Source organism: Kogia breviceps, chromosome 14 (assembly GCF_026419965.1).
Source record: "Kogia breviceps isolate mKogBre1 chromosome 14, mKogBre1 haplotype 1, whole genome shotgun sequence".
Lineage (NCBI taxonomy): Eukaryota > Metazoa > Chordata > Mammalia > Artiodactyla > Physeteridae > Kogia > Kogia breviceps.
Genome location: NC_081323.1, coordinates 12,281,403 through 12,305,580, shown reverse-complemented (window position 1 = coordinate 12,305,580; position 24,178 = coordinate 12,281,403). Strand labels below are relative to the sequence as shown.

At 49.9% G+C, this 24,178-nt stretch overlaps 1 protein-coding gene and 1 pseudogene across 8 annotated transcripts in view; one reads left to right on the top strand and one right to left on the bottom strand.

The window, feature by feature from the left end:
- PREX1 (phosphatidylinositol-3,4,5-trisphosphate dependent Rac exchange factor 1) overlaps positions 1-24,178 on the bottom strand; it is a 194,972-nt gene that overhangs the window by 146,079 nt on the left and 24,715 nt on the right. The window lies entirely within an intron of this gene.
- LOC131740356 (ADP-ribosylation factor 1 pseudogene) lies at positions 16,402-17,103 on the top strand (annotated as a pseudogene).

Below are 24,178 nucleotides of genomic sequence, written 5' to 3'. Positions count from 1 at the left end.
ATTAGGTATTATAAGTAACCTAGATATGATTTAAAGTATATGGGAGGATGTGCATAAGTTACACACAAATACTATGACGTTTCATATAAGGGACTTGAGCATCCTCGGATTTTGCTATCTGCGGGGGTCCTGGAGTCAATGCCTCCTGGATACCAAGGGACGACTATATACAGAGAGAATGCTATAGAAATACAGATGTGTGCACATGTGTGAATAGTACATATATGTACATTTCCTAGCTCTATCCACCAACAGGGCCCAGAAGCAGTGACATGCAGTCAGAGTAGCAACAAGCACACCTGGCCCCCAGACCTCAGTTACCATCTTCCAATAAAAGGAACCAGAGCTCCTTGGATAGCAGTTGATTCCAGGGCCTTAGCGCTATCTTAATAGGGGAAATACAAGATGAACCTGGAATATCACACGGTACCAGCAAGTAAAGAAATGCTCAAAAGAAAGAGAAAGAACAGAAAAGGATGGAGGCATATCAAAAGAGCACAGGGGCCAACCAGAGAGAACTCCCAATGGCCAAAGTCGAAACAATTTGAACAGAATAAATAATGACAGCACTGGTGTATGAGCCCATACTGATATAAATAACTGAATGAATAAGTAAGTAAACAGGGAGGAATTCTGCCTTCCAGAAGAGCTCCAGTTAATGAAAGCAGAAGGAAGGAAGGAAATTAAAAGTCACCATTAGAACACTCCAGTAAGAACTGACACAGGCAAGATACACTGATGAATGCTAAACTTTGTGGGTGATACTTTAAGCTAATTTGGATATCTCCATAGTCTCAGTCTTCCCCCAAAATACCTAGCCGTGACAAGGGAACAGATAGTAACTGCCCTGGAGAATCCTGACTTTCAGCATCTCAGCCAAGTGATCAGGTTAACATCAGCAGCAGTGAATACTGACACCATGTGCCTCTGATAGGATGTACTGAGAAGGACACATCACCCTGAGGTATTCCTCCCAATAATGCACAACCTCAAACCCAAATGAGGGACAATCTATAGAACACCTGGCCAGTGCTCTTCAAGAGTGTCAAGATCATGAAGATAAGGAAAGACTGGGGAACTGTCACAGATTAGGAGGAGACTAAGGAGATCTGATATGTAACTACAACGTGGTGACCTGGCTTGGATCCTGGAAAGAAAAAAGACATCAGTAGGAAAATTAGTGCAATCCAAATAAATTCTGTAGTTTAGTTAACAGTATTATATCAAGACTGATTTCTTAGTTTTGCTTATTGCACTACATTTACATAAAATGTTAACATAAGAGGACGTTGGGTGAAGGATATGCAGGAACTCTACTATATTTGCAACTTTGCTAGACATCTAAAATTATCTCAAAATCAAGTTTAAAAAACCCTGTGCTCAAATATGGAATCTAAAAAAAAAAAAAAAAAAAAGTGGTTCTGAAGAACCTAGGGGCAGGATAGGAACAAAGATGCAGACGTAGAGAATGGACTTAAGGACACGGGGAGGGGGACGGGTAAGCTGGGACTAAGTGAGAGAGTGGCATGGACATATGTACACTACCAAATGTAAAATAGATAGCTAGTGGGAAGCAGCTGCATAGCACAGGGATCGATCAGCTCGGTGCTTTGTGACCACCTAGAGGGGTGGGATAGGGAGGGTGGGAGGGTGACGCAAGAGGGAGGAGATATGGGGATATATGTGTATGTATAGTTGATTCACTTTGTTATACAGCAGAAACTAACACACCATTGTAAAGCAATTATACTCCAATAAAGATATTTTTAAAATTTTTTAGATATTAAAAAAAAACCAAAAACCCTGTGCTGACCAAGCTAAATCATCTACTGGCCAAATAACACACATCCACACAACAAATGCAGCCTGAGAAACCACAGGTTTGCAATCCTGGTTGTTAGAGACTGAATGTTTGTGTCCTGCCACCCAATTCACATGCTGAAGTACTACTCCCAGTGTGATTGTATCTAGAGGTGGGGCACTCAGAGGTAATTAGGTTTAGATAGGGCCATGAGGGTGGGGTTCTCAACATAGGTTTAGTGTCCTTATAAGAGGAAGAGACAACAGAGCTCTCTCTTTGCCAGGTGAGGACACAGCCTAAAGGCAGCCCTCTACAAACCAGGAAAAGAGCCCTCACCAAGAACCAAATCTGTGCACCCTTTGATCTTGGACTTCCCAGTCTCCAGACTGTGAGAAAACAGACGTCTTGTTTAAGCCACCAGCCTGTGTGTTTTGTCATAGCAGCCTGAGGAGACTAATACACTGGTCTATGACTGACACCACCATTCCTCTCCAGGGAGGCCCAAGACAGAACTCTGAACTTGTGCAGAGAAGAATCCCCAAGTCAGGTTCCCCTGCCCCATCCTCTCAATTGGCTTTTTATGGCCAGACTTAGAGGATGTAGCAAAAAGGGCAGTGGCCTACAAAGAAGATCTGGGTTCAAACCCAGGCCTTGCTACAAACTCACTGGGGGATCCTGGATAAGGGACTCCCCTTCTTCTTCTGAAAATGCGGCAGGGGTCAACCTTCAGGGGTTATCATGAAGCTCAGATGAAAGTGCCTGGCTATGAAGTTGCTATGAAAGCTACAGTCCACTAATGTTGGGTGTTGTTAATTTTCTCATTACATCAACACATACAGGGGCTAAAGGACAGGTATGTTTCATCCATGATTTATGAGAGGAAAAGGAAATTCAAATTGAACACAGGCACAGTCACATCCCTTCGCCTACAGCCCTTTCCATGTGCATCAGAACTCTGCAAGGCAAGGATGCAGGGCAGAGCAGTGATCTCCTGTTGACAGCTGAAGGCGACCCAGCTCAGTTCCTAGTGCGGACATCCTCATACACAGGCACAAAAATGCTGTTAAAAAGGATATTAGGGCTTCCCTGGTGGCGCAGTGGTTGGGAGTCCGCCTGCCGATGCAGGGGACGTGGGTTCGTGCCCCGGTCCAGGAAGATCCCACATGCCGCGGAGCGGCTGGGCCCGTGAGCCACGGCCGCTGAGCCTGCGCGTCCGGAGCCTGTGCTCCGCAACGGGAGAGGCCACAACAGCGAGAGGCCCGCGTACCGCAAAAAAAAAAAAAAAAAATGGCTATTAACTACAGGACAATTTAAACAGTTCTAAACAGATGATGGTCCATTTAAGACACAGAAAACTGTGCAGCTGTGAAAAAGAATGAGGAAGCTCTTTATGTACTGATAGAGAACGAGCTCCAAGATACATTCCTAAGAGAAAAACAAGCAAAGGGGGCCTCACAACCCAGCACCTCCACTCCTCCGGCACACAGGCACCAGGAGATGTTTCAACAAGGTTCACAGCAACGTTGCTCAAGAGAGCCGTGAGGTTAGCAGCTTCTGAGATGGACCCCAGTGAAACCCCTCTCCCGGTATTCACAACCCCTGGGAGTGTTGTGGCCTCAGCACCTGGAAGGATGGAGCTGACATTAACTGGGGTGGAAAGATAGAGGGGAGCTGGTTTCACGGGCAAGATGAGGAACTCGGTTTGGTAGAGGTTTAGCATTGGATGTTATAAGATATCCATGTGGCAATGGTAAGGAGGCAGTAGCCACACGAATGTGAAATCCACAGGAGAGATGAGAGCACTGGGATGGAAAGAGGTCCGCGGGCTGAGCCTGGCAAACCGCAACAATCAGAGGCCAGGAGGAAGAGAAGGATTCGGCAAGCAGACTGAGCAGCAGCACAGAAGGAAAGGCAGGCACCCACGGCATCCTGGCACTGCCCCCTAATCGCCCCCGCTCGTTTCAGGAATGAGACTGGCCCCCTGGACCACTCTGCAACTTCTCCGCAACACAGACACATCCTAAGATGCTCCAAGGTCCACTCCAATGCACCTATCATCCGAGTCCTCCCAGGGAGAAAGGTCATCCTGTCTTCAAAATAGTCCAAACAAGCTGACCACTTCTAAAATTATCCCCCGAACAGCAAACTCCACTTAGCATCCCTTCCGTATCTTTGCAGAGCTCCTGCTGTCCCGAATATGCCACAATCAAAATATGAGGCAAAATGAAAGCAAATCAGTTGCAAAGTGAAACTGCAAGTTTTGCAAAAGATGCTAGATTTCATGACATCGATGAAAGTGATGTTGGCAAACGGCACTTGGTGCCAGGCAAAGCTGTAAACACATAAGGACCTAGCAGGTAGACCACTTCACACAGAAAGGGAGGAGGCAAGATCGCAGAGTTCCAGGAGATGATCAGACCATCAAAGGGAGGCAGGCGTGAGCACCGAAAACCAGCGCTAATGCTTTTGCAGAAGCAAAAGCATTACAGTCTTCAACATCACGCTGAAAAGGGCAACTTTATGTGAAATGACATCATATCAGACCACTTAATTTCATCAGAAAAATTATGCATCCCCCAATGTAGGAAAAAAACCAACACTTGAGTCCCTCTTTACTGATCTAAGAATTCATGCAAAGTTACTACTGTATCCTAAATCCTATATCCTACTTAATGAAAGGATAAAATTCAACTTATTTTTAGGATTCCTCCACAAAATAAAGTCCTCATCTAGCCCTTCACACCCACCCACCCCCCACTCCCAATATTGCTATGTCAGGGTTTATTTCCAGTGGATTCTTGGTCACAGTCCTCTTCGTGGTGCCAATCATTCTGGGACAGTGAGGTCGTCCTGGATATGCAGACTGCTGGGCCCTCCTGGACCTAAAGGCCTCCCCGCCTTCCCTGGAGAAACCTCGTCACCAGAGGCAAGAAGCTGATTTGCCCATGGGAACCACAAACCCACCAGAAGAGAAAGCCTAGTGGACCTTTGGGTGTGAAACCTTGAGTGACAAGTGCCCAGCGCCTCTCCTGAACCCATATGACCCCTCAGCAGCCCCTCCCTGCCCTGCTGTCTGGGCAGAAAGCAGCTGTCAGCTCCCCTGCCTGTAGCCAGTGGGCCCAGCCTAGTGAAATCTGATAGAGGCATGCCTTTAAATGGGTACATTTTATTTTACGTAAACTACATCTCAATAAAGTTTATATACTTAAGAAGCGTTGATCTGCCTGTGAGCACCCTGCCTGGGGTCTCCTGTAACAGCCCCCCACCAGTAATCGGTGAGAGCTAACAGCACCAGGGAGCACCATTAAGATTCATTCATAAACATGCAAAGGACGCTAAGAGCCACTGGTCCTCCACTGCTGTCCACTCTGCCCCAAGAAACTGGCTTCAGGGCACCTCCCTTGGTGGTGCTCAGGCTTAGCTCCAGCCACTGTGCCACCCAGGGCTCCCAAAACCCCTTCCAGGGGGCCTGGCACCAGGGCAGGAGAGCTGTCCCAGCCAGTTTCAAGCTCAGGAATCACCGCTGAGATACAAACTCTGGGGCTCCTCCTCTCACCCCATGGTCACAGCCCCTCGGCCGCAAGGACTCATCCCAACTGGCCAGCCTCTCTGGGTTTTTACGGCCAGCTTGCAAGATTTCACCTCCTCCGATAAGCCCCGGCCAGTGGCCCCTCTTCTTTCCCCCTTGAAGCCTGTGTACCTCTGAGGGTTTTGATCCCCCGATGTCCCAGCAGGAGAAAAAAGTTTGAGTACATTCCCCCAAATTATCTCCACAAATATTTATCGGCCTCCTACCACGGGCCAGACAATGGAGTTGCAGGAACAAGAGAAACCCAGAGCTGATTTCTAGTAAAAGGAGACACACGATCAACCAGCCGACAAACGTCCCGATGGACCCAGAGGAGAGGTGCTACGCGGAAGGATAAAGCTGGGGAAGGCGGGTTTTCTCAGACAGGGTGGCCAGGGAGGGCCTCTCTGCAGAGGGTATTTGAGGGGAGAGAGGCCTAAAGGAGGGAGGGTTCGGTGGATCCTGGGGGAGGCTGTTAGCAGCAGGAAGAGGGTGAGGCAGGGCTGTGCCTGGGGTGCCCCCTGACAGAGGGGAGGATGGGGGGAGGGGAGCGCCACTCGGCAGCCCCAGGAATCTAGGTTTGCACAAAGTTCCCTGGGAAAGGGACCTTGGTGCTACGTTGGAAGGGGTGGGGGGCAAGTGGTGAGACCCCTTTGCAGGACAAATGAGCAACAACTACCAAAATCTAAAATCCACGTGTCCTCAGAAGAAGCAAACCAATCCCCTTCCGGAATCAATCCTCCAGAGACCCCCAGCACCTGTGACCCAAGGCATTACATGCAAAGAGGCAGAGAGCCAAGGGGTGAAGAGCAAGGATTCTGAAGGCAGAGCGCAGGGAGAGAGGCAGGGGGAGGAGGAGGGAGATGGGAGGGGGAGGGGAAAAGAAAGAGAGGGAAGGGAGTGGGGGAGGGGAGGGAGAGGAGGGGTGGGAAGGGCGAGAGGTCACTGGGATGGGTCAGAGCATCTCTGGCCGATGACCCATGACCCTTCCAGCCCCCCCTCCCCACCCCATACTCCGGGAACCTCTCAGAAACCCCCTTGAGCACAGCATGCTGATGACCCTCTTGGGATTCACTCCTTGGGCCTCACTGGTGGCCAGCAAGTCTAGCAAAGCTGGGTGGGCCATTCAGGACGCCCTCCTTCCCCACCATGGTGGTGGGCAGCGCACCAGCGTCCTGAAGAAGGACAGAGAGAATTCTTTTAACACTGGAAACACTGACAGCTGCGTCTGCTTGCGCCCACGGGACTACACGTCACCTCTGAACATACCAATCTTCTAACCAGATGAAACGGTTCCAATGAGTTCTATTAAAAGGCATCATAAAGATCCTTTAAAAAAAAAAAAAAAAAAAAAAGGCTGATTCCAAAACATCACACGTAACAAGTGTTTGAAGGGGCAACGGATGCCCAAATACCCGCTGGCAGCAGAGCCTCTGGCCAACCAGGGTCCACGAGAGACTGCTTCAAAGACCTGAGCACTTTTCTAGTTCATTTCCTCTTTCTGTTGCTTACAACATTATAGATTTATACAAAGGTTAAAAAAAAAAAAAAACCTCTTGCAAAAAGAAAAACCCATTTTTGCAAGGAATTTTATAAGCAGATCTGGAGAGTAGGGGAAGGACTAAGAAAATCCCTAAAGAAGCCTGGTTGCAAAATGTTTTTAAAAGGAAAAAAAAAAAACTTTTAATATAGAAATACCCAATGATACATTTTTAAAGTCTAATTTTGAAGAATGATCAAAACACTTTTTTCCCCCAAACATCCCAAATTATAAGTGGCCACCAGATGCTGGGGTCTGGAAATATGACTGTGGTTTGTTTTATTTTCTTTGTTTTTAAGCAACCTAAACATTAGGGAAGTCACAAATACCCAGGGAAAGAAAAACTCAGAAAATTGCCAACGTGGTGACTAAACTTAACTTGCGGACTGCCAGAGGCTTCACGGTGAACGCACCCAGACCCAAACCTCTACAGCTGGAGAGGGGACCACGACAGGTTGTGTGCAAACCCAAATGGAACTTGCAATTCACTTGATGTGTTTAAAGGACCCACGGGAAGTGTTCTGTAAGCCAAGAACACTTTACTGTTAAGACTGCATCCACCACCCAACGACCAAGCAGGCAGTGTCCTACAGCCTTTTGCAGGATGAAGGGCAGATGTTTGAGGATATGATGTAACCTGGGTGAAGTGAATTCATCCAAGAATGAGTCATGAAAGCAGTCCTCAAATATCCTTCAGAAATCTCAGTTGCGGAACACTGGGCTTAGACCCAAAGACCCACCCACACCCACCTCACACAGGGCTCTCCCCTCTTTCAAGCGTCTCACCTTTTGCCATCAGCTTCTGTTTCCCCTTTTTGTAGTAAAGCACCCCAATGCAGCTTAAGGGGGTGTTACCTGACCTCCACCTGAGCCACACAGGGCATAAGAATGAAGGCAATGGGAAGGGCAGTGGAACAGAGACAGATACTGAGCACCTAGATGAAACTGTACCTGAAGGTTACATCCCAGCTGCATGAGCTATTACATTCCTCTCTTGTTTAAGTCAGTTTGGTTTCCGTTTTCAGTCACTCACACAGAGAGTCCACCATCCACTGACTAAATAAAACCCTGACCTTAGCTAGGAACTCAGAAGTCCAGCTATGCCCACTCCTTCCAAATAACCACCAATTCAGAATGAAACAAGTCCTTTATGTGCCATGGGTGAAGTGTCCAGCTTCACCCAGCATCACGATGAAATCGGGCAATGGCTTCCTCAATGTCTCCAGCCACCTTCACTGCAGGACAACCTACTGAGCCTCAGACCCTGACCCCAGTCCTCACCACAGTGCTTTTCTGGAAAAGGAGGGGGAAGGGGAAGGAAAAGAGACGAAGAAGAAGAGGGGGAGAAAGGAGAGGGAAGGTGAAGGAGGGGAGGAGGGGGAGGGGAGGGGGTGAAGAGGGGAATATCAACAGGAAGCTCTTCCTGAGAGCTCAGGATGGGCTGAGCAGCCACAAGCATAAGGCATAAGCACTTTGATGTAGTATCTCATTTAATCCTCACAAAACCCTCAGAGGTAGGTATTGTTATCATCCTCATGCTCCAGATAAGGAAACTGAGCTGCAGAAGGCTAAGTCACTTGCCAGGGTCACACAGCCTGTCCATGGCAGGGCCAGGCTATCAGCCAGCCCACACCCAGCCACCCCAAACGGTGACCTGTCCACTGCCAGGAACGGCCCACCCCTCCCCTTTCCCAGACCCACGCCTACATGGAGCACTCCAGCCCTCAACAACTGAGAGCTCTGCTGCTCTTTCACTGTTCTTATCAGTTACTGCTCTGCTGTCCAGTCAAGCAGCCTCAGCCTCTCTTGAGTCACCCCACTGAGAATCAAGTCCAACATTCTCACCAGCCCTCACCTCCTGCCACTCTCCGTGCAAGCTGCTCCAGCCACATGAGCCTTCACCACACCAGCATGACCCCCGTGCCCCAGGGCCTTTGCACTTACTGTTCCCTCAGCCTGGACTGCTTTCCCTGGATGCTACCATGGCTAACTTCTTAAAGCCCCCTGTTCAAACATCACGACCTCTGTGAAGCCATCCCCACTCAGCCTACCTAAGAAGAGCAACTCACTCCCACCCCTGCACCCTTTATCCCCGTCTCTGCCTTGTTTCTCTCACTAGCATTTATCACTAGCTGGCACTCTGTGTATTTGTTTATTTGTTCACTGTCTGTCCTTCCACCCATATGCAAGCTCCAGGAGGGTGGGGAACTCCTGGCCTTGTTCACTATCATAGCACCTAGGGTGGTAGGCAGGTCTGTGAATGAATGAATGCATGCATGCATGAGCATCTCTGCAGCCTCACAATCCATTTTGGGCTGTCTCAAACTCAGCCTCTCTCATGCACGGGTCAGTCATAGGAAGACAACCCTTGTCCATGAGAGAAAAAAGAGACACAGCATTAGTCACAGGTGAATGGAAGGAGGAGGCCCCACAAAGACCCTCCTGTGCAGAGCTCAGAGAAGGGGGTTCCCGGGCCGCCGTGGGAACCACAAATGCTCTGTGACTCCTCCCTCACGGAGCCCTGGCTGGAAGACCTCTCTCCCTCCTGAAGCCTCCAACTCAGATGCTCAGACAAACCCTGGAGTCATCTTCGGGGCAGCTATGTGGGAGAGGGAGGTGGGTGAGGAGGGACTCACCCTCAGGGCCCTGAAAGGTGGGGTCAGCCCCTAAAGGCACATCCCCCTTGCCTCACCCTAGTCTCCTGGGTCTCCCTGCACATCCAACCACCAGCAAACCCTGTCGGCGCCACCTTCTAAACGCCTGTCCCCTCTCTGCCACCTCCCTGGTCAGGGCCACCACCATCTCCCACCTGGACTACGGCAGTGCCTCTTCCCTGGTCAGCCTGCTGCCCCTCCTGCTCCAGCCCACACAGCAACTGAAGGATCCTATAAAAATAGAACCCACTTGGGCTTCCCTGGTGGCACAGTGGTTGAGAGTCCGCCTGCCGATGCAGAGGATGCGGGTTCGTGCCCCGGTCCGGGAAGATCCCACATGCCGCGGAGCGGCTGGGCCCATGAGCCATGGCCGCTGAGCCTGCACGTCCGGAGCCTGTGCTCCGCAACGGGAGAGGCCCGCGTACCTCAAAAAAAAAAAAAAAAATAGAACCCACTCATGTTCCTTCCCTGATCTCACCCCTCCAAAGGCCGGCTTCCCAAGCACCTAGAAACAAATCCCAATTCCTTACCTCGCCAGGAAAGATCTGGCCCCAGACACCTCCCCACTCACACTGCTCTGTACCGCGACCTCGCATCCCAGGGCCTTTGCACTTGCTATTCCTTTTGCCCAAACAAGTCTAGGTACTCTACACGGCTGCTCCCTCCCATGGCTCAGTGACAATGTCACCTCCTTGCCGGGCCTCCCTGCCTGCCCTCCTAACACAGACCATCCGGATCCACCCCTGATGCTATCAACCCCACCTCCTGCGTTACAGTTTTCACAGCCCTGACACAGTCTGAAGTGATCTGTGACTCATTCTTTCAGTTTCTGTCTGTCTCCCACCCACCCCAAGCACCCCAGCTGTGAGACCGACAAGGTCAGGAGTAACGCGCCCATTAACCCCGTATGCCCAGCACACACCCATACCAGGAACTAGAAAAATATTTAAAGAATCAAAATCTAAACTCTTATGTTGGGTTCCAGCTCAAATGTCACCTCTCCCTGACGCTCCAGCCAGAGGTGATCTCTGGTGTCCTCCCAGAGTTCTTTACCACAGCATGGCACCCTCCCCACTGTCCTCCAGCTGGAAAGTTCTGGTCAGAAAGACACCCAGCCACCCTGGGCCTGGCGTGGAGCTGCGAGCTTTGTCTCACCTCATGACAGGATTCTCCAGGTGGGCCCAGCAAGGCTGGGGAGAGGCGACCTAGGGGCAGCCCTCAAGAATACTTTTTATCTTGATCTTAATAACTATGGCTATCCTATCAAATCCATGAGTCACGAACACTCTTGCTTAAGAGCAGACTGAAGTTTTAGGGGCTTCCCTGGTGGTCCAGTGGCAGGGGCTCCACACTCCCAATGTGGGAGGCCCGAGTTCAATCCCTGGTCAGGGAACTAGACCCCACATGCTGCAACTAAAAGATCCTGCGTGCCATAACTGGGGATCCCACATGCTGCAATAGATCAAAGATCCCGCATGCTGCAACTAAGACCTGGCACAGCCAAATAAATAAATGTTTTTTAACACTATTTTTTTTAAAAAGAGGAGACTGAAGTTTTAAAAAAGGAAGGAGGGTCAGATTAAGTTAAAATATTATATAAATCATGTTGTAGCCGGTATATGAATATGACAAAAATCATGAGACTGATATTGCAGTAAGTCTTAGGAAACACTAATGGATGGATGGATTGATGGATGGATGGGTGGATAGATGGGTGGGTGGATAGATGGGTAGATGGATGGGTGGGTGGATGGATGGATAGAGGGATGGATGGAAGGATGGATGGATGGATATAGACGTATGGATGGATATGGATGGATGGATGGATGGATGGATGGGTGGATGGATGGATAGGAGGGAGGATGGATATGGATGGATGGATGGGTGGATGGATGGATATGGATGGATGGATGGATGGATGGGTGGATGGATGGGTGGATGGATGGATAGGAGGGAGGATGGATATGGACAGATGGATGGGTAGATGGATGAATGGATATGGATGGATGGATGGGTGAACGGATGGGTGGATTGATGGATAGGAGGGAGGATGGATATGGACAGATGGATGGGTGGATGGGTGGATGGATGGATGGATATGGATGGATGGATGGGTGGATGGATGGATGGATGGGTGGATGGATGGGTGGATGGATGGATGAACAGGAGGGAGGGAAGAAGGAGAAAAAGAATGAATTGAAAGGGAGGAAAGAAGGAGAAAAATGGGCCACACACATAGTAGGGGCTCAAAAAATATACTGAATTAACCCGTCAGCAAAGGAAGCACAGTGCTGTGGTGAGGAGCCAGAGCCCTAGAACCGCACTGCTGGGTCACATCCTGGTTCAGCCTCTCCTCCCTGTGGGGCCCTGGGCAAGTGACATAACCTCTCTGTGCCTCAGTTCCCTCATCTGTAAAATGGAACAATAAGAATTACCTCCATTAGGTGTTAGAAGGAATAAGCAAGCTCATGGGTGTCGAATGCCCAGGACACAGCTTTATACACCCTAAGTGCTTGATATGTATCAGCTAATAGTAAGAAAAAGTAATTGAATCCATCCTCAGACCAGGACAGGAAAATGACCCAAAATCTCACCACTTCACCTTTTCAAAAGCAGCCTGAAGTCCCACTGGCCTCCCCAGAAAGTTTTCCAGGGATGAAAGAGAAAAGAGGTGAACAAAGGCCTCCACAGCCCCCAGGCTCGATGGGAAAAGGGGGGCAGTGGACAGCAAGGTAATTTGAGAAGTTTAACAGGGAAAAAAGAACATGGGGTGGGGGAGAAAAAGAGGCTAAATTCAGTAGCCCAGGCTGCCTCTCCAGATAGCTAAATTCTGCTCTGCTACTTCTGCGTGCTTCAGCTTTTCTTAGCCTCCAAGGGGCTTTTGCCTAAATTAGTGCCTGCAATATGCCGCAGAGAAGAAAGGGAAGGTGAGGAGAAGCAGAGAAAGACTCAGAGCCTGCTGGGCCTGCCAAACCTGCACTGACTGCCCAAAGGGTCAAAGTCAAATCGCAGAGCCTTCCCTCAAGGCCATGGCCAGCAGGGTCACACCCACGGCCCACGGCCCAGCCCTCGGTGCCCCCCAACACTTTCCCTGCCACATCCTGACCTCAGAAGCAGCAAACACTTCCCCCATCCACCCACCACCTGTGGCCACCTACCCTCCCCAATCAGCTCAAAGGTCACTGGCTGCTCAGGTGGCTGGGTTCACTGCCCGAGAGCCCCAGCGTGTGTTTATTTCTGGAAAGGTGCCAAGGAGAGTGAGCACGTGCACACATAATGTACACAATCTACTAATGCATGGCGATGCCTATGCAGAAAATAGCGCCCCCGCTAACTAGCTCTGGCCCATGCAGACTCACGCTCGCGCATCACACAGTAACATCACTCCCTGCAGTAAACACACAGAGAAACGCACGCGGAAATAGTCACCTTCGCTCTGCTTCTGCCAGATGGCAGAGCCTTGGCGGTTACTGCATCTGTCTGCACGTCTGTCTGCGTTCGTGTGTGTAATATTAACGATGGCTGATGTTACTGGGTTCCTGCCATGTGCCAGGCACTGTCCTACGTGCTACATCAACCCCATAACGTAGGTATTATTATTACCCCTATTTGACAGATGAGGAAACTGAAACACGGAGGCAGAGTCACTTGCCCCGAGATCATGCTGCTGGTGAGTGGCAGAGCTGGAATTCGAACCCAGCGAGTCCGGCTCCCAAGCCTGCACCCGCATCACTACTTTATGCTGCTGCAACCAGCCAGGCTCCACGTGCACACTGATCACCAGCTACGTGTTAATTCCTGAAATAGTGGATTAGCCCCATTTTGTGCATGTACAGATTAGAGAACGGAGGCACCAAGAGGTTAAACAACTTGCCCAAGGTCACAGCTGGGAAGGGGCAGGGCTGGGGTTGGAACCAGAGGTTGACTCTAGATCCCAGGCCCTGATGTGCCAGGGGGCTTCCAGCTGTAGAAAGGTAGTTAACTCCTAAAGTCAAAGGCAGGGGCTGTACAGCGAGCACCCGTTATGGGCGAGCCATGCTTTCATGACCCTGGGGGTGAGAGGGAGGGATCCCAAATGACCAGCTGCCATTGGGGCCCTCACCAAGCCCACCATGCCAGTGAGGGGCCAGATTTAAACACGACTGGCACAGACATGAGCCCGAAACTCCCAGGGAAGGTCCAGAAATGCCCGCAGTCAAGGTCGGGGGCCCAGCGAGGCCCCTCCCCACCCAACAAGTCGCCTCCAGGGTAGAGTGTGAAAACTGGCAACCCACAGGCTTGGCCCACAGACGTGTTTTGTTTGGCCAACGCAGTGTTTGTTAAAAATATGATTGAGTTGCCAACTTTTAAAAATCGAGTGATTTCATACACAAAACTCCACATTTCCAGCTGTTGGCAAACATCTTTAAAAAGTCAGGACATCTGGCAACACTGGGCTTGTGTTCCCACACGGGAACTGCTGCTCGGGGATGAGGAGCAGCTGCCCCTTTACGCGGGACACGGGACCTCCGGTCCTCCAGAAGGCAAGGGGTCAGTAGCATGGGCTCCGGAGCTCGCCCGCCAGGCTCACTGCTTGCTGAGCTCTGCCATGTCCTCACTGTGTGATCGCGGGCCAATTACTGCTTCTGTGCCTCAGTTTCCTCATCTGTAAAAGAGCAGCCACCCAATAGGACAGGTGCCTGGAACCCAGTAAGCACTCAGTAAGTGTTAAATAGCATCGCTGTCTCTCCAACATCAAGGCCAAAGGCTTGAGGTACTGTTTTGTAACAGTAAGAGCTAGCACACATATAGTACTTGCTATTGCCTGGACCTGTCCTAAGAGTTGTACATTTTTTTTTCTTTTTTTTATAAATTTATTTATTTATTTTTGGCTGCGTTGGGTCTTCGTTGCTGCGCGTGGGCTTTCTCTAGTTGCAGTGAGCGGGGGCTACTCTTCGTTGCGGTGCGTGGGCTTCTCATTGCAGTGGCTTCTCTTGCTGCAGAGCACGGGCTCTTGGCGCACGGGCTTCAGTAGTTGTGGCACGTGGGCTCAGTAGTTGTAGTTCATGGGCTCTAGAGCGCAGGCTCAGTAATTGTGGCACAGGGGTTAGCTGCTCCACGGCATGTGGGATCTTCCTGGACCAGGGCTTGAACCTGTGTCTCCTGCATTGGCAGGCAGATTCCTAACCACTGCACCACCAGGGAAGTCCCAAGAATTGTACTTTTTTTTTTTTTTTTTTTTTTTTTTTGCGGTACGCGGGCCTCTCACTGTTGTGGCCTCTCTTGCTGCAGAGCACAGGCTCCAGACGTACAGGCTCAGAGGCCATGGCTCACGGGACCAGCCGCTCCGCGGCATGTGGGATCTTCCCGGATTGGGGCACGAACCCGCGAACCTTGAAAAAGTCATGCTAAGCAAAGGAAGCCACATACAAAAGGCCACACATTGTATAATTCCAAATCTGTAGAGACAGAAAATAGATTGGTGGTTGCCAGGGATGGGGGAGGTAAAGAATGGAGGGGGACTGCTAATGGGTTTGGGGTTTCTTCTTGGGGTGATGGAATGTTCTGGAATTAGAAAGCAGTGATGGTGCACAACCTTGTGACTATATAAAAGCCAGTGGTCTGGACATTGTTAACGGTAAATTTTGCAGTGTATGAATTGTATCTCAACTTTTTAAAAATTTAAAGAAACATCTATGAGACAAATATTCTTATCTCTGTTTTATACATGAAAAAACCAAGGCACAAGGAGATTAAAGATATCCAAGCTGATGCTGAAACAAGAGAAACAAAAAGACAGATGGTGAGGTGATGTAATTTTTCCTACATCTGGCTACTCTACCTGTCAACCCGTGGGCATCTGGATTTGCAACCTCACACAGGCAAATCATTTCTTCTCTCTGGGCTCCAGTCAAAGGCCAGACTGAGATGACTCTTATCTAGATCCCTCTAAGGTCTTCAAGGATCCTACAAGACTAGGGCATTGTAGTGGAACATTATTTATTCATATCCATAGGGACAGCTGTGGCCATTAATAAATGATGACTTTAATGGCCCACAGTGGGAAATGGCCCTCTCCCAGGTGCATGGGCAGAAAACATTCTGGGTTTTCTGAGTCCAAGCCCTTCACATGGCTGGCTCAAATGTCAGAGCAAGGGGCCTCAGCAGCCCACCTCCTCCTTAGAGGGTCTGACCAGGAGGACCATCCCATCCCATCAGGGGAGGATGCCTTACTCACGAGGCAGGAAAACTACCTCACCGGGTTGGAGGACCACCTCCCTCAGCAGGAGGAAACCCCACGAGACAAGACGAGCCTCTTGTTCACAGGGTGGGAGGACCACCCCTCCCTCACCTGGAAGACCCCTCCAAGGGACAAACAGAAACTCCTCCCTCGCAAGACGGGAAGACCATCCCTACCACGTTTGGGGCAGCAGGAGCTCACTGGGCTGGTGGTGGCTGGAGCTGCAGCTTTTCTGCAAACAAGCACCTAGAAAGTGCAGTCGTTTCTCTGAGCACACGGAAGGGTCCCCAAGGGTGCCCTGCATCGGGGGTCTCTGAGGCAGCCCCATTCTCAGATGCAGGGACCAATCTGCAAATGATGATGCATTAGAAGCCAGACAGAGAGAGGGAGAGACAAAGAGAAAGAAACAGAGAATATGACCGAGGAGGAAAAGCAGAGGGAAAGGAAGGGAAGGGACAGACCCAGGTGGACAGAGAGCTCAGGAGGAAGCTGGAGGCAGGGCTGGAGACAGAAAGCACACGGGCAGAATGAACACAAGTGTGCTCAAAGCCAGCAGCAAAGAGGCCCGGATGCAGAGGGAGGACCCCCCGGAGGCCTGCGTTCGGGGGTCCTTCCCACATGAAACGGCAGCACCAGCGCCACGGCCGCCGAGGGTTTCTCTGGCCAGTGTTGCTCCCACGGGTCTGCAGCACGGGGAATACCTTTGCAAACCTCTTCAAGGGCCTTTATGGCAAAAAAAAAGAAATGCGCGTTCTCATGGTGGGCCTAGATGCTGCGGGAAAGACCACCATCCTGTCCAAACTGAAGCTGGGTGAAATTGTGACCGCCATTCCCACTCTAGGCTGCAACGTGGAGACCGTGGAATACAAGAACATCAGCTTCACTGTGTGGGACGTGGGCGGCCAGGACAAGATCCGGCCTCTGTGGCGCCACTACTTCCAGAACACACAAGGTCTCATCTTCGTGGTTGACAGCAATGACGGAGAGCGTGTGAATGAGGCCCGAGAGGAGCTTATGAGGATGCTGGCAGAAGACGAGCTCAGGGGCGCCGTTCTGCTCGCGTTTGCTAACAAACAGGACCTCCCCGATGCCATGAGTGCAGCTGAGATCGTGGACAAGCTGGGTCTGCACTCTCCGCGCCACAGGAACGGGTACATTCAGGCCACCTGTGCCGCCAGCGGGGACGGGCTCTATGAGGGGCTGGACCGGCTGGCTGTCCAATCAGCTCCGGAACCAGAAGTGAGCTGTACTCCTCTCTCCTCCCCTCACACTCCCTCCTTCTGCCCTCGCTTTACTCTCATGTGGCAAACGTGCCCCTGGGGCGTGAGTGCCGAAGCTGTCTCCACAGTCGATCACAGTGCACTTCACCATGCTGTAAATGTGCAGACGCAGCCTGCAACTGGGTTTTTATTTAATGTAAATAGTTTTTGTTTCCAATGAGGCAGCTTCTGGTACTCCTATGCAATATTACTCAGCTTTTTTTATTGTAAAAAGAAAATCAACCCACTGTTTAGTACTGAGAAGGGATTTTAGGCACATGGGTCATCCAGGAGTCGCTGTGTCAGAAAAGCCCAATGTTCCTCTTTTGGGCTTTACATCTGTGTTGAGATCCATTTTGGTGGTTGGTTTTTAACCCAAACTCAGTGCATTTTTTAAAATAGTTACAAATACAAGATAAGGAGAACACTTGAACACACAGAAGGGAGAAATGTGCCCAGTGTAGGTTCTGCAGTAATGGCCTGAGTCCGGTCCACCAGTGGTCTATTTCCCGTTGGGAACGTGAAACGGGGCAGAACCAGCTATGATCCATTCTGCATGGTCACAGTAGGGTCCCTGTGATTTGCTCTGTCTTGGGTCATCCCACACAGCATAGCGTTTGTGCTTGTATCTGTGCTTACGTGGCTGCCCAGGAGATGGGCTGGAGGCTGCAGCCACCGCTCTCAGCGCTCTCAGACCCCCTGGAGGAACCCCAGCCTTTGCTTGGGTCAGCATGGGCACTTTGGTTGGAACGCTCTGGTTTGAGCGGGAGCCCTGCAGTCCCCTTGCTTGCCTGCTCCAGGCTCTCTGGGGTCTCACCAGCAGAAGCACAGGTGGTCATCCTTGAGCCCCAGCCCCTCGGAGCCCCTGTCTACATGTGCTTTCACTCCCTCAGCCTGCAAGGGTCAGATCTGCCATCGAAAAATGATAACCTCTACTTTTTTCTTTTGTATTTTGATAAACACTGAAGAAGCTGGCGCTGTTAAACTTTATCTTGGGGAAAACCTCAGAACTGGTTTATTTGGTGTCGTGGAACTTCTTACTGCTTTCAATACACAATTAGTAATAAAAAAAAAAAAAAAAAAAAAAAAAACCCAAAAAGAGAAATGGCAGCACCAGGCCTTCCCAAGAGCCCCCATCAGTGGGAGAGAGGGGAATGGGGGTTGGGGGGCGGCTTCCCCAGCCAGGCAGCAGCCTGCCAGGGCGGCCTCAGCCAAGGAGGAAGCCGGCTGGTCAGGCTGGGGGCTGGGCTTGGATGTGCCAAGAGTCCAGCCTGGTTGTCATGGCCACGGAGACAAAGAGAGGGGCTGATGAGGGGCCCCAGCCGCCTACAGTCCCCAGGGAAGCCCGATCTCTCTCTAGGACCTGCTTAACCAGGGCTCCAGGTTGTTGGCCAACCACACGTCCATGGGGAAGCCTGAAGGTCAGGGCCTATCCAGCTGCCTGGGTTGGAGAGGGGCATGAAAATCATGGCCCAGGCAGGGTCAGCAAAGAAAAGATCCCCAAGCATCTAGACCCTGCCGGCCAGTCCTAAACACCCAACCTGCCTGGGCCTCGATAGTTTCATCCATTAAATGGGAAGAAGATCCTTCAGCTCATTCTAGCTCCCAGGGGTAAGGAGCTTATATGGAGAGAACCAAATGTCAGAACAACAGATTAAATAATAAAGCTCACATTTACGGAGGTCATACCATGGGCCAGGGCCTGCTCTTAGCACTTTCCCCATCCTAACACAGAATTCCTCCAACTATCTGTTGGGAAGAACTATTTTTGTCTTTAATTTCTAATCCGTTTGAGACTAATACTTTCAAAAATTGCAGTAAAAGTGAATTACTAGAAAAACAAAGTAAAAAGGCAGACTACATGCCTAATTTTTCTAGTACTGCACTAAACTGGCATAAAATTACTCTGTGAAATTGATTTAAAACTTTAAACGTTTACTCTCAGTTTCTGACCTTATCTCCATGCAAACCACACTGAGTCATGCTCTTAGAGCAGGTGACCCTCACGACCACCCAGGAAGTAGGTCCTAGAGTAGGCATGAGGGCAGCCTGCACAATGGTTAAGAGTTCTAGCAACCCAGGTCCTTGTACCGGCCCTGCCACTTCCTGGCAAAGGACTTCAATACCTCTGTGCCTCAGTTTCCCTATCTGCAATATGCGAATAAGACTAATGGTATGTCGTAGGGGGTTTTGGTGGGGATTCAATGAGTCAATCCTGTGAAACTCTTTAGAACGGTAACTGATGTATTTAAACGCTCACTACACATCAGTCACTACTGTAAAATATCATTAAATGTCAGGTGGCATTGTTATTGTGACTCTCTATCTCCTCACCCTCACCCATCAACCACCGCCAGATGAGTCAGGTATCTATTAAGATGACTAGCTTACTGTCTGCCGTTCCCATAAGAGTGTTAGCTCTATGAGGGCAGGGGCTTGGGTAGGTGCTGGCACCCATTAAACACCCAGCTCAGCCTAGAACCATGCCTGGCACTTGGTGGGTGCCCTCAAAATGGGAAGAAGCATGAACTCAAATCCTGGTTCTGTCACGTATTTGCTGTGTGACCTTAAACAAATGACTCGACCTCTCTGGGCCTCCATTTCCTTATCTGTGAGACAGCAATACAATAATGATGCCATTGTCCATGAATACGGGGAGGCTTGAAGAACGATGCTCCCTGTAGCACTTCTCAGCACTACCCTCGGCAATGTCTGGAGACGTTTTCAGTTGTCACAACTGGGGGGGAGGGGGGGTTGCTACTGGCATCTAGTGGGTAGAGGCCGGGGAAGCTGCTAGACACCCTAAAGTGCACAGGAGAGCCCCTCACACCAAACAATTACGCAGCCCAAACTATCAATTATGTGAAGGTTGAGAATTCCTAATATAAAAGAAAAAGAACCACCTAGATAGATATCTATTAAGAGGGGAACGGATGTATAAACTCCAGTATAATTGTCCTGTGAAAGAACAGGCAGAAGTTAGAAGGAATGAGCTGGAAGTGTGCAAAACAACATAAAAAGATCCCCTAGACAGTGTACAAGGCTGCGGAATACTGGGTGATCACAAGAGACTACCCTCAGGGAGCAGGTGAAGGGACGGAGCTAGTATTTAAACCAGGAGGCTGGCTCCGGAGCCTACAGCTTTAAACATGGCCTCGGTTTGAGGCCTTTCACTTAAACAAATGCACACACTTAAAAACACACCCTGTCTTTTCCACAGGTTCATATTTATGTACATCAAACACACAGGGAAAGATCTGGAATGCTGCACAGTAGACTAGTAACAAGAGACACTAGAGGTGGGGGCAACCAGGGGTAGGAAGGAAAAGGTTCCCTTGCCTGTAATTTTCTACAAGGAGATTTTCCATCCATATCTGTCATGTAATTAAAGATGAGCGATAAATTACACATGGACAGACCCTTTGGGGTGATCACTTGGTAATGTACAGAAATACTGAATCAGGGCTTCCCTGGTGGCGCAGCGGTTGAGAGCCTGCCTGCCGATGCAGGGGACACGGGTTCGTGCCCCGGTCCCGGGAAGATCCCACATGCCGCGGAGCGGCTGGGCCCGTGAGCCATGGCCGCTGAGCCCGCACGTCCGGAGCCTGTGCTCCGGCAACGGGAGAGGCCACAATAGTGAGAGGCCCACGTACTGCAAAAAAAAAAAAAAAAAAAAAAGAAAGAAATACTGAATCACTACGATGTGCACCAGGAGCTAACATAGTGTTGCAGGTCAATTATACTTCAAAAAACAAACTCACAGAAAAAGAGATCAGATTCATAGTTACCAGAGCCAGAGGCAGGGGGTAAGAGAGAAAATTTGATCAAAAGGTACAAACTTCCACTTATAAGATATACAAATACTAGGGATGTAAAATGCACGACGTGAATACAATTAGCACCACTGTATGTTATTCATGAAAGTTGTTAAGACAGGAAATCCTGAGTTCTCACCACAAGGAAAAACATTTTTTTCCGTTTCTTTTGTTTTGTATCTGCCAGAGATGATGGGTGTTCACTAAACTTATTGTGGTCATCATTTCATGATGGACGTAAGTCAAATCATTATGCTGTACATCTAACACACAGTGCTGTAGGTCAATTACATCTCAACAAAACTGGAAGGGAAAATTAAATAAATAACTACTAAAACAGATGTATATACCCTTTAACCCAGAACTTCCCTTCCCAGAAATGAATGAACTTACAGGTGTGACGTAGTCTGCATCTGTCATACCATTGCTTGTAATGGCGAAAGATGGGAACAACCTCAGTGTCTATCAAGAGGAGACCAGCTTTAAAAAAGCCACCATGCATCCATCCAGGGGAATTCTATGTGCTATTACAGAACCACCTCCAGGGTACAGGATGAAAAGGGGGACAAAGCCAAGTGCAGAAATGTGAGTACAACAAGCCGTCACTTCCATGTAACAAAAGGGGTGTGTCCAGACTATCTGAAGGACCCAAGGTCAGCGGCTAGCTTTGGGGAGGGACCTGGGAGGCTATTTTTTTTTTTTGACTTATTTTTTTAGAGTAGTTTTGGGTTCACAGCAAAATGGAGCAGAAGGTACAGAAATGTCCCCTCTACCCGCTGCCCCACACATGCACAGCCTCCCCCGTTATCAGCGTCCCCCACCAGAGCGGTGCATTTGTTACAATCAATGAACGTGCGCTGATACATTACCGAGAATCACCCAGAATCCACAGCTTATATTATGTTGTGTACATTCTACAGGTTTGGACAAATGCATGACATGTAACCATCACTATGCCACTACACAGAGCAGTCCCACTGCCCTAAAACTCCTCTGTGCTCCACCCTTTCACCCCTCCACACACCCCAACCCCTTGCAACTACTGATCTTTTCACGGTCTCCATAGTTCTGGGAGGCTGACTTTTTAATCTGAATTACTTATGCCTTTTTAATTTGAACCATGGAAATGGTTACATACAATACATATAAAAATAATATATAGTATACGTATATATAATTTTTAGGTACACACATATATACATATATAGTTATGTATACTTGTATATTTATAATATTTTAAAAATTAAAAGGCACAAAAGAGCATATATACTGTATGATTCCACTTTACATAAAGTTCAAAAGCAGGCAAAACTAATCTGTGATGACTGAAATCAGAACAGTAGTTACTTTGAGGGATACTGACTTGGGAGGGAACACCCTCTGGGGTGCTGGCAATATTTACTAGCTGATGTGGGTGAAGGTTACACAGATAAATTACATGTAAAAATTCATCAAGGCATACACTTAATATTGTACGTAAGACATGCCTAAAAAAATGTAAGACATGCCTAAAAAAATTTGCATGTAAGACATGCCTAAAAAAATTAAAATTAAAAAATTTTCAGGAAAAAACAAAGTTCAATCACAGTGAGGGGGATTTCTAGAGAGCCCCCCATGGCCAGAGGGGACACTCTGCTTGGGGCCCTGGGAGGGGGCCAAGCTGGGGTCGAGGCACCACCCCCTTGGCCCCCCCAAAAGAAACCAAACGGGAATCAAGCTGGCCTTTGTGGCTGGGTCCAGCAGAACAGGACAAAGGGCCAAATGACGGCCCCCTGCCCCCTCCAGCCCCCCTAGGACACTGAAGCCCATTCATGTTGGAGGCTGGCCATTTCCCCAGGGCTCCAGCCGCCCTTCTCTCCGGAGCCGGAACAATATCCCCTTTGACCACCCCCTTGTCTCCCACTTCCGCATTTAATTGCAAGTTCATGGGTATTAAGTGGCCCATACAGCTGACCTAGCTCCTTCTCCCCTCCCCGCCCCCCAAAAAAGAGGCCCACAGCGCTGTCTCTGTTCACTGCCCCTCTGTGTGCCCGCTCCTCCTCAATGATCTGTCCAGAGAGAAAAAAGAAAGAGCCCCCCTTCCTCCCCCCTCCACGCCCTCCTCAAAAACTCTGTTCTCACCCAGAAAGTGCCTCCTTGCAAACCAAGCTGCTCTGGGACCTGGCACGAGGGCGGCAGGCCCTGGAATGGCAACCTCTGTTCCAACCTGCCAGGCTGCCGCAGGCTCGCTTTGCACCTCCCTGGTACCCCACTTGATGCTTGAGGAAACCGAGGTCCAGGAATGGTGGGTGGGTGACAGGCCTGCCGTCCAGCCAGGGCCAGGGCTAAGAGCCTCAACACTCGTCCGCCTGGGTGTCCTGATTTTCCCTTAACTGTCTTCTTGCCCGCACTCAAGGGGGCGACCTAAACCTTTGACCCTTAATCCCTTCTCTAGCTTCGAAATCCCAGGGACAGCTCTGAGCCGGTGACCTTTATGGGTGGGAAGGAGGTTACATAAGCCATATGAACTCACTGCCCTTCACATGAACACACTTTGGACCTTGCTCATGGATTTCTACTTCCAGAATGTCCCCTAGCCTGTAACGCCCATCCTAACCGCCTACACCTCCTCCAGGAAGCCTTCCAGGTTACACCAGTCAAGGTCTAACTTCCCCTCTGCTGAAAAGCCTCACCTCCCACATTCCTCCGCCACCATTTCAAGTCTGAGCCAGCTCTATCACCATCCTGAATTTGTTGCTCTCTCTTTGTACCACCTCCTGGTGCAAACTGCCACCGTCCTTTGCCAGTTACTGCCACCCAGTCAGTCTTGCTGGTCCTACAGCCCAGCCTCCACACTCTGACCCAAGCAGCCCCTTTTAAAACATAAATCAGACCATACTCCCACCTGCTTACAGCCCTCCAGGTCGGCCCACCGTGTCAGGAGGAAGGGCATCCCCCACCCCCACTCACCTTTACCTGCCAGGCTCTATACGAGTGCCCATTACCTTCCTCACCTGATCTCCTCCCCTCCCTCCCTCCACTCCAGCAACTGCTGCACTTCAAACTCACCAAGTTCTCTCTCACCTCCCAGTCTCTGCACTTGCCACTTCCTCCTGGGAACTCTCTTCCCCCCAAACTGTCACATAGCTGGCTCCCATGCATCATTCACGGCTTTGCTGCTAGGTCAGGCCTTTCCTGAGCACCCAGCGGAAGGCAGAACCTCCTCCAGGTTGCTCTTCATCACACGCACCATCCTCCCTGCCCTGATTCCATCCCAGCATGCAGGCGTTAAAATCTGGAATGGTCCTGCTCCTTTGCACTTGTTATTTCTCTGTCGCCCCC